The sequence below is a fragment of the Ailuropoda melanoleuca genome, chromosome 8 (genome assembly GCF_002007445.2).
Source record: "Ailuropoda melanoleuca isolate Jingjing chromosome 8, ASM200744v2, whole genome shotgun sequence".
NCBI classification, from domain to species: Eukaryota; Metazoa; Chordata; class Mammalia; order Carnivora; family Ursidae; genus Ailuropoda; species Ailuropoda melanoleuca.
Window position 1 is genome coordinate 3,865,648 of NC_048225.1, and position 16,072 is coordinate 3,881,719.

Here is a 16,072-nt window from a genome sequence, read left to right on the forward strand (position 1 = left end):
TGTTTACAAACCACCCAGTCTATGGTAATCTGTCAGAGCAGGCCAAACTGACTAAGACAGTTCATCAATAACACTGAATTTTTCATGTGGACTGGGTTATATATAATAACAATAATATAAATCATATTTCTCTGCTATGATAGCTAGAGATAAAGTTAGTCTCAATCAAATATTTCTCTGAATTGACCAGTGACATGTGAAGTTCAGTCCTAATAGAGGAGAGGGGGATGTCATGGCCCATACAATTCCCATCTTTTTCTTCCTTAGGGTTTGTATTCATTTCTAAGGGCTGCCATATCAAATTACCCCAATGGTTCAAAACAACAGAAATAATTCTTTCCTTAGTTTTGGAGGCTAGATATCTGATCCCAAGCTTCTTCCAGTGCCTTGGCGGAACGGAGCCTTCCTTGTGTCCACCAGACTCTGGTAGGCTCACACACCCTTGGCCTCGGGCAATATTCCTTCATCCTCTGACTCTTTGTGTTGCCATCTCCTCTGTGTCTTTACTTGACCTTCTCCTTTGCATGTTTTTGTCCACATCTCCTGCTTCCTATCAGGGCACCAGTCATAAGTGAATTAGGGCCCATCCTAATGACCTTTTTTCAATTTGATTGCATCTACGAAACCCCATTTCCAAATAAGGTCACCTTCACAGACAAAGGTGTTAGGACTCCAACATAGCTATTGTGGGGACACAGTTCAGCCCATAACAGAACTTTCTGGAGGTTTTTTTTGTTTACTTCCAAATATGGGGGGCATGGGAGAGTTTAAGAAAGTTAATGAAGAAAAAAGATAAGGGATTGCAAGGTAAAACTACCTTTTGGACCAACAGAAATAAAAATTTCTTACCTACCACTTAGTTTGATTCATTTTCTCCTTCCTGGCCTATATGTAGTCCAGAGACAAGATTTGCAGAGGACTTACGGAGGCAGACAGTTTGCTATGAACGTACCCCTAAAACAGTTGAGGGAAGGGGTTAAGAGAAGGGGACTGCAAGTCTGGTAGATCTGGGGACCAACACTGCCATTGCTAGCTGTGTGACTTTGGCCAAACTAACCAGCTTGTCCAAGTATCCTTTTCCTCATCTAGTGAGGAGATAGTTAACAATATGTACCTACGGGTTTTTTTGTTTGTTTGTTTGTTTGTTTTTTTTTATTTATAGGGATTACTTGAGACAAAGAATGTAAAATGCATGTAATAGTACAATTCAAGCCCTAAAAATGTTGCATATAATTATTTCTCTGGACCCTTTACTAGGATATGGATTTCCCCTTCTGTGTAATTTGTTAAAACACTACTTTAACTGTTTAATAATTTTTAAAGTATTTTAGAATATAAACATGACTGTTAGAATACATAGGATCATAATTTTTATAAGAAAATTTGTTCAAAAGTCTATTTTATTAGGTGTGAATTCAGAAAGTAAATGGGATAAACAACATTTAAAGCTATTTTTTTTCTTTTTCTTTAGCAATACTTAATGGTAGCAAACAAAAGTAATTTATCAAGGGACAACTATTTCTCTAGAGGTATTGTGTCAGTTTCTTGTTTCCTGTAATTTCAAGAAACAGTGTTATGATTTTTTCAATTTTCACTTTCTTGGGCTACATTATATGAATGACAAATACCATTTCATTGTGATCTTTATTCTGTCAAGAAAGAAAGACAAGCTTTGGGAAGTTCCTTTGAAATAAATTATTTCCAGAAGAAAAACATAAGTGAATTTTAGAATTGCAAATTATTACCCCTTATTGAAAAGGCTAGTCTAGTCTAAAACATAAAATTATATTCATTCATAGTGTTTCAAAATGTACTTATTAGAAAAGATATATTCTGACTGTATTTTGTCCTGAGGAAAAATTAAATTTTTCAGAAGAGGAATATGCTTTTGTAGATAAGTAATTAATAAAGAGGAAAGTTTTGTGCATCTATCAGGGGCTACAGAGAGGAATTTTAGGACACAGAAAAATCTAGCAACTCCTATTATCTGATTCTGTTTGACTGAACACATTAAGATGTCATTGGTATTCTCTGCATTCTCTGAGCCAAATTGCTTTGAGCTGAAAGATACAGTCGTCTTTCCCATAGCGATGTGTTCTATCAATTTTCTTCTTGTTTTTTGCATCTTTTCACTTGGAATACAGAGCTATTCGTGCTACAAAGAAAAGAGAAAATGCATCTGTTTTTAGGAAAAATCCTTTAGATACTTAGTAGTTCCACTTTTCGTACCGAATAGGTTATATTCCTGATTAAAAAATACATACTTGTTTATTCTCATTTGGAAAAAAAGGAACAACAGTTTCTTGTCATTTGCTTTGATTTCTTGACTTAGATTTTTTTTTCCTCCTGAAAATCACTGATTTTCCTTTGCTAAAAAATGATCTTAGGTGACCCCACATCACCCTTTTGATAGGATATTGTTAGGAACACACATAGCTCAAACCTAACACATGAAGCTGAACCCTCTGGGTTCGGAGGTGAGCCGGTTCTTCCCATTCTTTTTCCCAAAATCTCATTTTCATCATCACTAGTCTGTGCGCTCCGTGAAGGCCGGGGGCATGCCTATCTTGTTTACTAGCGCAGTGCCCACACAAATTTGAATCTTAAAGAATATGTATAATTTACATCTGTTCTCTATTCAGGGCAAGAATGCCTGAGCAAAGTTAAATTATCTTTAAAAAACGTTTTTGTAAGTGACTTTATTTAAAGCCATGCAGGAATAACAGAATATTGGATTACTTACTTAACTACAGTGTACCTGAATTTTGAATTCAGGTAGATAATATTCCATTACTTGACACCAACTGAGCAATAGTTGAGTCTAGGGCCAGTAAGTAAAGGAATGTCCCCATTCCCCATGTGTAAGAAGTGGGAAAAAGACCACTTTAGACTCCTGAAGGGCTCAGGTTGTTACAGAACTACGTAATAGCAGTCAAATTCCCTAACTGCCCCTCACCTGATAAAATTGGACAGAGAACATACATTCCATTGGAGGACAAATGACCTATGATGCATAGTAAATTCTTGAACAACTCTGTACGAGGCCCTGAAGATTGAATGAAGAAATACATTATGGAACATTGACATAAGTCTTCTGTGTCGTATAGTTTGCTAACTTCCTATTTCATTAAGCCCTTCCTGACCTGAGAAATGCCAGCAAACACTGTGCCACAGAATAGTGTTTGTCAAGAAAAGATGTGACTGTCCAGGTATTCTGATTGAAAAGACTTAGGTCACAGTTCCTGTGCCTCATTAGGCTGTTACCATTAATATTCATGGAGAACAGGAGTCAAATTTTTTTTTTCTTTCCCGGTAAAGCTTATTTCAGAGTTGAGAGCTGGAGAACACAGAGAACTGGGCTGAATGAACAGCAAATATCATCAATGTAATACACACATAAATCATTAATTTCTCTTCCAGGTGGCTTTCCCCTTCAATTTTAGACACTTCCAGAAATCCAGCGTAATCTACATCATGTGACTGCTCCAGATAGCTACCAGAAGGTAAGGGTTAAAACCACCACTACTTTCAGTAGACAGGATTATATTAATTGACTAACAATAAATATGCTTAACTTTTAATGAATTTCTTTTTAAAAAGTAAACCCACTGGAGAATATCTTTTATTTATGGCTCCCTCTTGATTTTCTATTTAAGCTCCTAAACTGAAAGCTTGTTTTGGATGGAAAAATATTCATATGGGTGACATGATATGACACAAGTCTTGCCCAGAGGCTAGATATTTTTATGTGTCTGTATTCTCCAAGTCTGCCATTTTAATGGCAGTAACCATATCTAATAGGAATTCTAAAACCTGCTGTCAGTATCTTCCTGATTATCTTCTTTTCTAAACAGTTGTGAAAGAAAGGCATTTGGGCAGTATCCAGATGTCTAATGTTTTAAAGAATCATCTTCCAAGTAGCAGTCACACAAGGGAACTGGAGCAATGGAATTTTCCAGTTTCCGTAGTAGATTGGTTTCTTGAATCTTTGAAGGCTATTTTCTACCTTGGAAAATGAACACACATTAAAAGGCTCCTGTATCTCTGGACTATTAGAACTTTGGGAAGGTCACTTGAGGGCATTAACATTGAGGTTGTTAACACTGATGGACAGCTCCTTCCCCAGCTCTATTGAAAAACACTGGCTTCATCCAAAGGGCATTCTCCTGCCTACAAGAATTGTTTGTTAGGTTGGAAATGACTTTAGAAATCATATCATTTAATGGAAGAGGCAACACAGCTAAGGGAAGTGAAATGACTTCTCTAAGGTTACAAAAACTAGAAAGTAGAGTCAAGACTGAATCCCCGACATGCTGATCAGTTAAATGGGTTCTTCACATATTTGTCATAGACGGTAGGATCTAGACCCATCTTTGCTTCATTTTAATTGTTTTCCTGTGCTTCATTTGCAATCATTCCATGAGCATAGTTCAGTCAAGTTTATGGTGACTCCTTGTAAATATTGATTAGTCAGTGGCTAGTTCAAAATGTCCATAAAAGTGGGAATGAGGACTAGAAAGTCAAAAACACAAAGAAGTCATAGGGCCTCTTGTCAAAGTCAATTAAGGATGGTAAGGTGACTAGGTTTATAAGGGCTTACACTTAAGTGTCGAATGGTGTGTTTTGAGTTTGTGCATTTTAATTTGACTAAATGTCGACAAATGGTACTTTGATGGGTTGCACCAATTTACACTCCAACAAGGTAGGCTTTATTGTGTGCTTATTACGTGTTTGAATTGTACTATTTATTTTTGCACACATCAACTCCGATTGTAAGAGTCTTACAGGTTTGGGTACCATTATTATTATTCTCATTTTAAGTATAAGAAGATGAGGCACAGAAATCAAGCAACTTGTTCAAGGTCATTCAACTAGTAAACGGCAGGGCTGAGATTTGATTTTCAATTCTGGATTGCATACACTTCCTTCTCAATACCAGCTACTCTGCCCTCCCCAACAGTTGCTATTACCCAAATTTGTAATTTTTGAGAATATGGTATTTGTTAAATTGTATTTGATTTTGCATTTTGCTAGTTAATAGGTTGATTTTTTTTTCAAAAGTGTATTGCTTTATTCCCCCCATTAGCTGTTCATATTTCTGTTGGATTGTTTGCCTGCTTATTACTTGAAAGAGTTCCTTATAAATACTAAATATTCATCCCTTCTTGGTCATGAACATTGTAAGTAATTTCTAAAATGTAGTGTATCTAATGAACTTTTTAAGATAGTATTTGCTCTGTATCATGAAGTTGAACTTGTCCATATTTTTCTTAGTTTGTGCTTTTGGGGTCTTAAGTAATTCTTCCTTGCTGCAAGGGTCTGAATATATTTGCTTGCATTTTTTATTGAAAAGTTTAGCTTTCACATTTAGAATTTATTAGATCTGGACTTCAGTCTTATTTTGTGAGGTAGGGATCTAGTTTTTAAAAATAAATATATATAAAAATTACTACAGGAGCATTTACAGAAGAGATCATTTCCCTGCTGATTCACAGTGCTACTTCTGTTGTATGTATGCATCGGCTCTCCTGTCCAACTCTGGAACAATGACATCTTCTTTATCATAACTTTACATAAACTCTTTATTGGAGGCCCAACCATCTAGCTCTTTACATTGTCTTGGTTATTTTTGCCTATTTGCTCTTACATGTGAATTTCAGATACTGTTGCTATTTTGATTGGAATTACATAGGGCTTGTGGAAGAACATGCAGAAGCCTGACATCTTTACACAGCTAATGAATTGTTGAAGACTGCACCGAAAACTAATGATGTCCTGTATGTTGGCTAATTGAATGTAATAATAAAAAAGTCTTAAAATTCATGTCTAGATTATATCTCTCCATTTACCTAGGTCTTTAGAAAAGTCTTCCTATAAAATGGCATATATTTCTGCATAAAGGTCTTGAGCTTGTTTCAATAGGTTTATTTTTGTCTGTTTCATATTTCTACTGATAGTGTTGTTATATCTTCATAAAATCGCATTCTGTAATCGTTCCTCTTTGACACCTAAGAATTAAGTTGAGGGGCGCTTGAGTGGCTCAGTTGGTTGGGCCACGATTCTTGGTTTCAGTTCAGGTCATGATTTCAGGGCTCATGAGAGCAAGTCCTGGAATGGCTCTGTTTGCTCAATGGGGAGTTTGTTTGAAGATTATCTTCCTCTGCCCCTCCCCCCACTCTGCCGAGCCCCACATCAGGCTCCTCTGCTATGAGCCTGCTTCTTCCTCTCCCACTCCCCCTGCTTGTGCTCCCTCTCTCTCGCTGGCTGTCTCTGTCTCTTTCAAATAAATAAATGGAATCTTTAAAAAAAAAATAAATAAATAAAATACGTAAATCTTTAAAAAAAAGAATGGAGTGTGTAAATTCATATTATTGCCCAGCATCTATGTTGAATTCTTAAAATCCTAATAATTTTTTAAAGTTTAGATTCAGGACCATGGAAACCTCCTTTTAGTGGTAAAGCTAAAGGCCTTGGTCCTCTCTCAGCTCATTTATTTATTTGGGAGAGAGAGAGAGAGAGCTGAGAGAGCCCACACAAGTGGTGGGGAGGGGCAGGGGGAGAGGGAGAAGCAGATGCCCTGCTGAGAAAGGAGCCTGAGCTTGGGGGTGGGGGGCGCTGGAGGCAGGGCTTGATCCCAGGACCCTAGGATCAAGACCTGAGCTGAAGGCAGATGCTTAACCACTGAGTCACCCAGGCTCCCCTCTCCCTTCCTTTTAGAGGGGAAAGGAGATGATTTTCTCTTTCCTATGTAAATGTCTGGGTTCATAGTCTTGTGGTTTCTTGCCTGCAGTAGACCCCAATATGTGCAGGATTTATCATCAGGCTCTCATTGTGTCACCTCAGGGATAAGAATTGAGGTTAATAGGACCAGTAAAATTATTTGTACTGGTGAGGGAGAGACCAGGAAAAATGGGAAGAGAAAAATGTTTCTTCTTATTAATTTAGTGGTTTAGGGGTTCCTGGACCCCTGATGTAGTATATATCCATACTTTACAATCATGTGATAACAGGTCTGTGATTTTTTCAGGGAGGCCTTGTATTTTATTTTATATATAATATATACACATTTATGTATACATACATAAATATACATTTAAATATGTATATACATATAAATACATAATGTACATATATGTACATTAATATAAATACACATATATGTGTAAGACCATATAATATGCTTATGTGGTCATATAAATACACATATATATGTATATGGCCAACTGCCTTTCCTGAATAGACAAACTTCTCTGATAACAAATGTTGTTATGGATTGTCTACTCCTTCACTGGAGTTATAGCATTTCAGGGGCTAAGAAACTTTCTAGACATTTCAGTTCTAACTGGTGACCTTGCTCAAAACCAAGGCTTATTTTCCTATCCTCATGTAGCCACCACAAGCTATGCTCCTTGGTACCCAAGGCTGGAAAAGTCCCCAGGGTAGCTTCACACTAACCACTTTAACTTTGTTTTTTGTTACTGATCTCTGAGGATTTCTCTTGGTTTCTTGATATCCAAAATGTACATTTAAAATAATGTTTGTCATGTTTTATCCAGTATTTTGAAAGGTGCTTTTCATGGAGTTCAGTTTATCTCATTCTAGAAACAAAGTCCAAAAGTGTGTATCAAGCATTTTCTATTTTCTCTGTATCAGGTACTGGGGAAACAGATAAATGATAGATTTTTCTTGCCCGGTGTAACACAAATTCTAAGGTAGATGCAGAAACACGTAATTATATTCAAGAGTAAGCACTGCTCTGTTAAAGGCTAGCCAAAACTGCCATGTGAACAGAATATAGGTAAGTATTCATCCTACTGGGCCAAAACGGAGGAAGGTATTACTAAAAATGCAATGGCTGAGCCAAGCCTAGAAGAATTGGTAGCATGCTGCCATAGGGAGGAAGAGGGCTTTTGTGTTCAAAGGCTTGGAGGCATGAAACGCATGTGTGGGAAAGAGTGTGTAGACTTACATGTTCCAGTGGTCATGCCTTGGACAGTTAGCATGGTCATTTGGCATGGCATGAAGGAGGAGGGCATGCGAATATCATGTGGAAAAGATGTGGGAGTGGAAGGACCAAAAAAGACAAATTTTGTTACTTAAATTACGTCGATCCCACTCTGCTTGCCAGGTAAGAAATCAGAGTTTAAAGGAAGCCTGCTTTTTTTTTTTTTTTTTAGAGAAAAAGGTCCACCTGCTATGGAATCCAAGATGTATGCCAATATCTACAAGAATCTTCCACAACAACCAACTTGAGCTATCGCTGAAAAAGATGTTGTTGTTTTTTTTTTTCCCCAGAGTTTTAAGCCTTGTCTAACTGTGATTCTCTCTAGAATAACCAACCAACTTGATTTACCCAAGACTGAGGGGATCCCTAGGACACAGAACTTTTAGTTTTGAAAATAGAAAGGTTGAAGGCAAACCAGGAAGATTTGATTATTTTAGATATTCCATTAGAATATTAGTCTCTCCAAGAGCAGCAAAAAGTATAGAACATTGTGTGGCAGATAGTGGATGTCGATAAATATTTGATAAGTGAAAGAGTATTTTTTTTACCACACAGGAGAAAGCAAGGAAAACCATCAGACTTCATGCAAGGGAAAAGCAGCCATGCTGTTAACTGTTGACCTTGCAACGACTTAGGACAGCCGGTCTTGTAGGGGAACAGGGCCACTGTGAGGGAGGACAAAGACAAACAGGCCCTCAGCACTTAAAGACACAATGAAAAAATTCAGAGAGGCATTCCCTATGGATTATTCAGATTATTTTGAGGAAGATTTGGACATTTTAAAGGATTTTTCATGAAGGCTTCTCCTAGTTTTCCAGTGAACAAGGTGAAGTTAAACCTCCATACTTTCTTTTCCAGCTTTTCTACTCTTTGGGGAGTATTACAGCTAATGGAAGTAAAAGCCATTGTAGAATTTAGTATTGTCTTATGTAATTTAAAGATTGGAGAATTGTGATGAGGTTTCCTAATCCATTGTATTAAGTGCTGCTAGGATATGAGGAAGTCACAACAGGGTAGGGGGAACAGAGAGATGTGCGGGGTCTTGCCTTGGCCATAGCGTATGCATACTGAGCTATTCGGGGGAGGAGGTGCTGTTAGGATAAGGTTTCAAAATGGGACTTGGACCCTGGTAATAGGGTATAGTCAACGCGAGAGATATACTGTTGATCCCAAATTGTACTCCAAAATCATCTTATAAATGTATAAAAGAGTCCAGAGAAATATAAAAAGGGAAATAGGATTCGCTTCAGTCCTGTTTGTCTATCTAATGTTGAGGATTCCTTATTTACCTGCTTATTTTCTTTTTTGGAAATAATGTTATCCACACCAATACCATTGCCAACTGGGACATAGTCCTGTTTCTTACAAAGAGGGCCCCATTAATTTGAATGGTTATCTACACTTTGATTTATATTAATGTAATTCTGGAATAGCAGAAATAAACACAAATATATATATATTTATGTTTTATAAATGTTACATTTTATATATATATATATATACACACATGACATATATACATGTGTATGCGTGTGTGTTTATACTAAACTCGCCTACCCTGCACTCAGGGATCAATCTGAAAATTTCTGCTTGTGGATTATATTGTTTTCTAGCCTGATAGATACTGAACAGCAGGAAACGAGGATTTATTGGCACAATTTAAAAACTTCTCAACTCATTTAAAGAGACCAAATAAATCCTTTTCTCATTTGTTTTATTTCTGAAAATCATTCTCTTTTTTCATCATAAAGAAGAAGAAAGCTGTCCAATTTAAAAAATGTTAGAAATCTGTAACAAATGGAAATGTGATGAGTTCTACAGCACACTGCATCCTAGGAATGAGGCTGTGTTTCCTGTACAGGGAAGAAGGGATGTGTTGCAAAATCCCTTGTGAGATAACAAGGAAAACAGATAGAGTCAGAGCTGAAGTGGAAATAGTGTTTAATCAAATACAGATAGTGAAAGAAAAAATTCCATCTATAAACCATAACAGGGCGGCATGACAGGCTGGGTTTTAATCTTATTACATGGGGAGAAAATACGTGCTAAGCTGGAAGTTATTGTAATTACCTCCACTGGTGATTTACAGGGTGGGTGAGAAAAAAAGTAATGAAACCAATTTCTCTCTCGCTTGCACTGGAGTCTTTTCTTAGGTCTTTGAATGTAGAGAATGGTAGACAATTACAGCAGAGGAATCTCATAGTAAAAAAAAAAAAAATTGCAAAGTTGTTAAGGAATCAAACAAAATGATCAGAGCAGAATAGGGAGAGTCAAGTGAAAAATGAAGGAAGTCCTGTTTCTGAAACCCTTTTCTGCAAGACTTTGTTACAGGCCATCCGTCTGTGCTGTAGAGCTCCTTCTGTTCCTCCAGCCCTTCATCCAACGGAGCATGTAGCTTTCCATCCAAAAAGATGGCATGGTGGACGCTCTTGGGCGTGACATCATTTGTGTCTCTGTGGACCTGACGTAGGAGGGTCATCTTTCTCTTGGCTACTGTTATGATTCCTAAAATAGACTCTATCATTTTGGAATAAATTCTTGTGTTTTCTAAGCTTGGCTTTTCTGATGAGATCTTTTTATGTATTTTTAAATCCTTCTTTGCTAGGTGGAAATTAAGCAGGACTCTGTGAAATGAGTCTGAGTTGAAGGGAAAACAAGTGGCTACTATCAGATGTTGATCCTGTGCTGTCTTACTCGTCCCCGGGATACGATCTCTGGATCCGAATTCCTTCTGTGTCAAATTGCCTGTTTTATGACTGCAAAACCTTACTTGTGACCTGCTAAATTTATCCCTCTGCTCTGGTCCCTATACATGTACATTCCTAATTTTGATTCTCCGTCCCATGACTGGTATGTATTCTTCTTGAAGACCTTGCCTCTAGGAATCTGCCTCCCTACTCTGCCTTTCTCTTTCTTCCCCTGTCCTCCTCTTCCTCTCCTCATGTCAGGCCACCACACTTATTCATTCACTCACAGGGAACCCTTCACAGACAGCTAGTGTTCTTCAGTTACGATCAATGTCTTCTCTCAACATAATCCTTCTCAGGCTTTGCCTTTGCTTAGATGTGTTTGGAGAAATACAGAACAGTTATTATTTGATCATATGGTTTTATAATTTTTTTGTTCATAGAGGGTCTCACCTGCTGATGTCGGAAAAAAAAATCAGTAGGGAGAATATGGTGTAAACCAAGAGCTCCTGAGTCACTGCAGTGGTTGAAAATTCCATGTCTTTCTACCAACTCTAAATTCATTGATCTCATGTCACACATGTCATAGCTCACAAGAAATTAATACCAAGTGAGTGTGGTTGGGTAGTTAGAGGAGGATTGATAAGCTGCCTCTGGAGTTCTTCATCTTATAAACCCGACTAAAGTCTCATTACCAGTGACTATAGGACTCCAAGTGACTCCTAGCTTGCTGCAGTAACCAAACCTGTAGCTTACCTGTGCCCCATGAAGTGAGTTAAATGACAAAGGCTCTCTTGAAAGATGGCTGTCCCTGGGGGATTGGTGGCTCCCCTGTTCACCTAACTGGGGCCTTCGTGCTGCCATTTTGTTGAGAAATCTATTCAAGATCTCCCCATGTCACGCAGCAGCCACCACCAGTGGCTCCCCTTTTGCCCTCCAAGCTCCTTAGGAACAGTGACCAGGATCACAAGAGCTGGTGAGGTGAGGTTACTTTGTACCTGTTTATACTGTTTTTCTATTGTCTGGGTGGAGGCAAGACTAAAGATGCTTCCTTCTTTTATTTTGGTGGAATATTTCTTTGGATCACACCTGTCTAACCCATCCCAAGAGACTTTATTAAGACTGGATTTAGCAATAACAGGAATTGAGGAAATGTGAAACTTAAATATAATAACTACCTGTCATGACTGGTTAAAAATATGACAGAGATGCCACAGTGCCATGATACTTTGCACTAATCAGAACATCTTCCCTAACTTCTGCAGTCTCATTAAAATCAGCCTCCACAGTGATTGTTCCACAATTTATTCCTCCTATCAGGTCATTGTATCTGAACCTCTGAGATTCTAAAGCAGCTTCAGACGCCGAGGACGCTGTTTTTTTTTCCAGCATGCAATGGTTTTCTGAAATTCTGAGATTCCGAATCCCCACATGAAGTTAACTCTAGTTAAATTCCCCAGGCAAGGGCAGGCGCGGGATGGGAAGGAATAGCGCTCTTACTTGAGCTGGGCTTCCGGACGCTGGACTTGACCTGCTTCTAGGGAGTGGCGTTAAGTGGGGGTGCCCAAAGCAGAAGTTGAGTAAAATCTAGCGTTGAATCACTAGGTTGAACAAAACATTGGTCTGAAGGTGGGAAGGAAAAAGAGGAAGACTGATCAAAGGCCCGTGGACTGTGGTTGGGGACAATGTGACAGAGCGAGTGGATTTTGGAGAGTGGATGGTAGGCAAAAGAAGACTCCTTTTGAAGGGTGTCTGTGGCTACTTCTGGGAGATGAGTAAGGGTACTGGGCAGATGAGTTTCTCCTTTATTTTCACTTGGCTTGAGCTCTGTTTAAGAGTGGAATGTAGACCAGGAAGCTAATTTCAGTTTCAAGTCACACCTTGAAAGCTCAGGAGCATAACTGCCCTTGAGGACACATAGGATCAGGAACAGTAGACAGACTCATAGGAAGATTGGGCTTGGGAGAAATGTACAGTGGTTAGCTTTTTGTCAGAGTTGTTATCCCACCTTCCTCTTGATTCCTCAACAGCATGTCACTTGGGTGGAGGCATGGGGGGCATCCGTAGGCAATTTCTCATCCTTAGGTGAGTGATCCTTTAAGCACAGCCCAGAATCTTGAGGATTCCTGAAACCTTTTCAAGATGCTAATAACAACACCTGTACGTTTTTCTCCTTCTCAATTTCTTATGAGTGTACAATGGAGTTTTCCAGTGTGATATGCTAACAGATGGAATACAGGAACAGATGAGAATTTTACTCTTCCTAATAAGCGTTTTATCATTTTTAAGATGTAAAATAATGTCTCTCTTGTGACCGTATTTTTTTGCTTTGATAAACATTCATTAAAAATATATTGTATGAACACTATTTGTTTTTTGTTAGTTTTTTTTAAAGATTTTATTTATTTATTTGACACAGAGACAGCCAGTGAGAGAGAGACAAGCAGGGGGAGTGGGAGAGGAAGAAGCAGGCTCCCAGCAGAGGAGCCCGGTGTGGGGCTCGATCCCAGAATGCCGGGATCACGCCCTGAGCTGAAGGCAGACGCCTAATGACTGAGGCACCCAGGTGCCCCTGTTTATTGTTAGTTTTAACTCAATTTGTAAAACTGTTTTTCGGGCTTAACTTCAAATATGGTTTACCTATAAGCAAAAGCTTTTGGGGTCCTCAATGATTTTTGTGAGTACAAAGAAGTCCTGAGACCAGAACGTAGGAACATTACTTTAGGCCTGTGGCTCCCTGTGCTGCTTATGCTTATGCTGGTAGAGTTGACTCTGGTTCCGTGATCTAGTGTTGAGCTCCACGCAAGCTCCTCTTGGAATATCACCCTGTCAGCCCATGACTGACGTCCGATTTCCCACTCTTTGTAGTTTCCTCATCTGGGGTGAGGGAAGCACCGTGCAGAGGACTCCGAAAGCTAAACCCTGCTAAAGCTCCCCGGCAGCTCGCATCCTCAGTCCGGTCAGCACCAGCGTAGCAAGGCCTCAGGTCGGCCATTCGCAAACTTCAGAGGCCGTTACATGGAGGTTACTCCTCCCTTTTCTTTGGAAGAAGGTTTGGAGGCTATAGCTCAGAAATCTGAATGTTCTCATGGTCCTCAGGTTATTCTTAAGTGGGCAGCTGGATGTGATGTGATGGCCTATTTGTCTCGCTCACTCCATTGTATCGATCTGTAGCAAAGTGTGTGACATAGGATGAGATTTAAGTATCTGCCACTTGGAAGAACGAGGTAGTTACCACGTTATGTGCATAGGGTAGAGAATTGCGGCAACTGTCTGGTGGGACTGACTTCAAGAGGAAGATGAGGATGTGGAAGTCCAGAATCCAGGGAGACTTGAGGACATGGCGAGCCTCAGGAGGAAGGAGAAGGAGAACAGGGAACGGAGGAGACAGACAGAATGGACGTTGGTGATGCAGTCCTTACTGTAGGTCTGGTGTTACGCTGAGACCTTACATACTTCACCTTGTCTTAATTCTTAAAACTACTTTGAGAGAGGAGTAGTCCTATCTCCATCTTTCTGGCACAGATATTCTACCCCCACCTCCTCCCTCTGGGTTTGGCTGGAAGTACAAAGGTGAGATGCTTGACTATAACAAAGAACATTCTACTCATATCTCTGTACCACCCTCTTCATCTGTCCAACGGGGAGAGGGTTCCAAAGTAGATGGAGGAATTTTGGAAATGTTCGGCTGTCTCCCAAACATGCGTATTCCCCGCTCTCCCTAAGCTCGTGTGCTAGTTGTCTGACTGCGAATCTGCAGCACTGTTGCCAAGCCTGTGGGTTCCTGCCACTGTTTTGAGTCCATCCCTGTCTGTCTGGTTAGACTGACCACTTGCTCCGCTGAGTGCCAGACGGGTGAGCCTCCCTGTCCTGTGCTGGGCGTGATGCATTTCTTCCTGCTTCTGTCTCCTCAGTTATGGTTCAAACCAGTCCAAAGAAATCTACTTTCTCCTCTCTGTCAGATACGATTGCTATAGTTAGCAAAACAAATAACAAAATTATGAGTTTCAGATAAACAATATGTACTTTTTAAGTTTAACTTTGTCCTACACAACATTTGGGACATACTCTACTAAAAAATACTATTTATGGGAAACCTCAAATTTAACTGGATTTTCTATATTTTGTCTGGCAATTTAACGGGGAAAAAAAAATCAGTGTTCTCTAACTCCTAACTTTCTTCCCAGGAGCAGCACCAATTTCCCTTCTTCGCTGTCCGCATTCTAAGAACCTGCATGTGTTACGGAGAAACATTTATCATGTTGTTCCTGGGAACTGAGGATCAGAGAGGTTGACATGGCCAAAGCCAGACACTTATCATGTGGTAGACCTTGCATTCAAAGCTGTGTGCGCCTCTAAAGTGTATTTTCTTTCCACCACTCTTTCCCCGTCCCCCCATATGCAATGGGGAAGAGAAAGTGTGTCAGTCAGAGTTTCCCTATTTTTCATAAAGTTTCCCTTGTCTCTCTGTGTTAACTGGGGCATATTTGAAGTTGCTCCAAGAGACCAAAATGAAACATTACAGTGACGGGTGGGCAGTTAAGGCTTCAGGAGATCATTCAAACATCCAGGTTTCTTCCATTGTGTGTCTTCGCCTTCCTTTGAGTCCTGACCATGCCCACATTCCAGCTCAGGGAAGGAGAAAGTTGAGAGCAAGTCCAGAGTGAGCAATTTTAGTTTAAAAAGTTGTGCAAAAGTTGCACTTTGCACTTAGGAGACATACCATCTAGTTACATGTAATTGTCCTCTTTAATCTGTTAATGTAATTGAATTGATTAACATATTTTCTGACATTGAACTAATCTTGCATTCCTGGAATGAATTCAAATTAATTGTGATGCACTATACTTAAAAAAAATATCGTTCCACGTTTAATTTGCTAATACTTGGTTAGCATTGCTGCCTTTGTGCATGTGAGTAAGATGGTCTTTCCTTTCTCATATTGCCTGTGGCTAATTTTGGTAGGTGAGCAGCCTTACAGTTGTGTGGTGGAATATTTTTTCTTGTCTCAGGGATTGTGTCCATTGAATTTATTTTGAGAGTTTGGTATATAAGCTCTTTTGGACAGTTTTTGAATGACTAATTTTCTTTAATGTCCAATAAGAGTTTTTTTTCTAAGAAATATTGAGGCTGTTTTAGAAATTTATTTTTCTAAGAATAATGTCTATTTTGCCTAATTTACAGCATGAAGACTTTTATAGTATTAAATTATTTTTTAAATTTCTTTTAAATCTTTATAATACTGTTGAAAATCTCTCTAAATCTTAATTATTTATTGCTTATATGTGTCATTTCTCTCTCCCTCTCTCCTATTCTTAGTCTTACCTGAGATTTGTCAGACAAGTTTTATAAATGTTTTCAATATATTGACTTGGGTTGC

General features: G+C 39.0%; 1 long non-coding RNA gene across 1 annotated transcript in view; it reads left to right on the forward strand.

The window, feature by feature from the left end:
- Nucleotides 1-16,072, forward strand: part of LOC117803275 — a 192,460-nt gene that overhangs the window by 104,440 nt on the left and 71,948 nt on the right. Inside the window, exon 2 of the long non-coding RNA XR_004626964.1 lies at nucleotides 3,421-3,503. This is a non-coding gene — a long non-coding RNA (uncharacterized LOC117803275). The remainder of the gene's footprint in view (nucleotides 1-3,420; nucleotides 3,504-16,072) is intronic.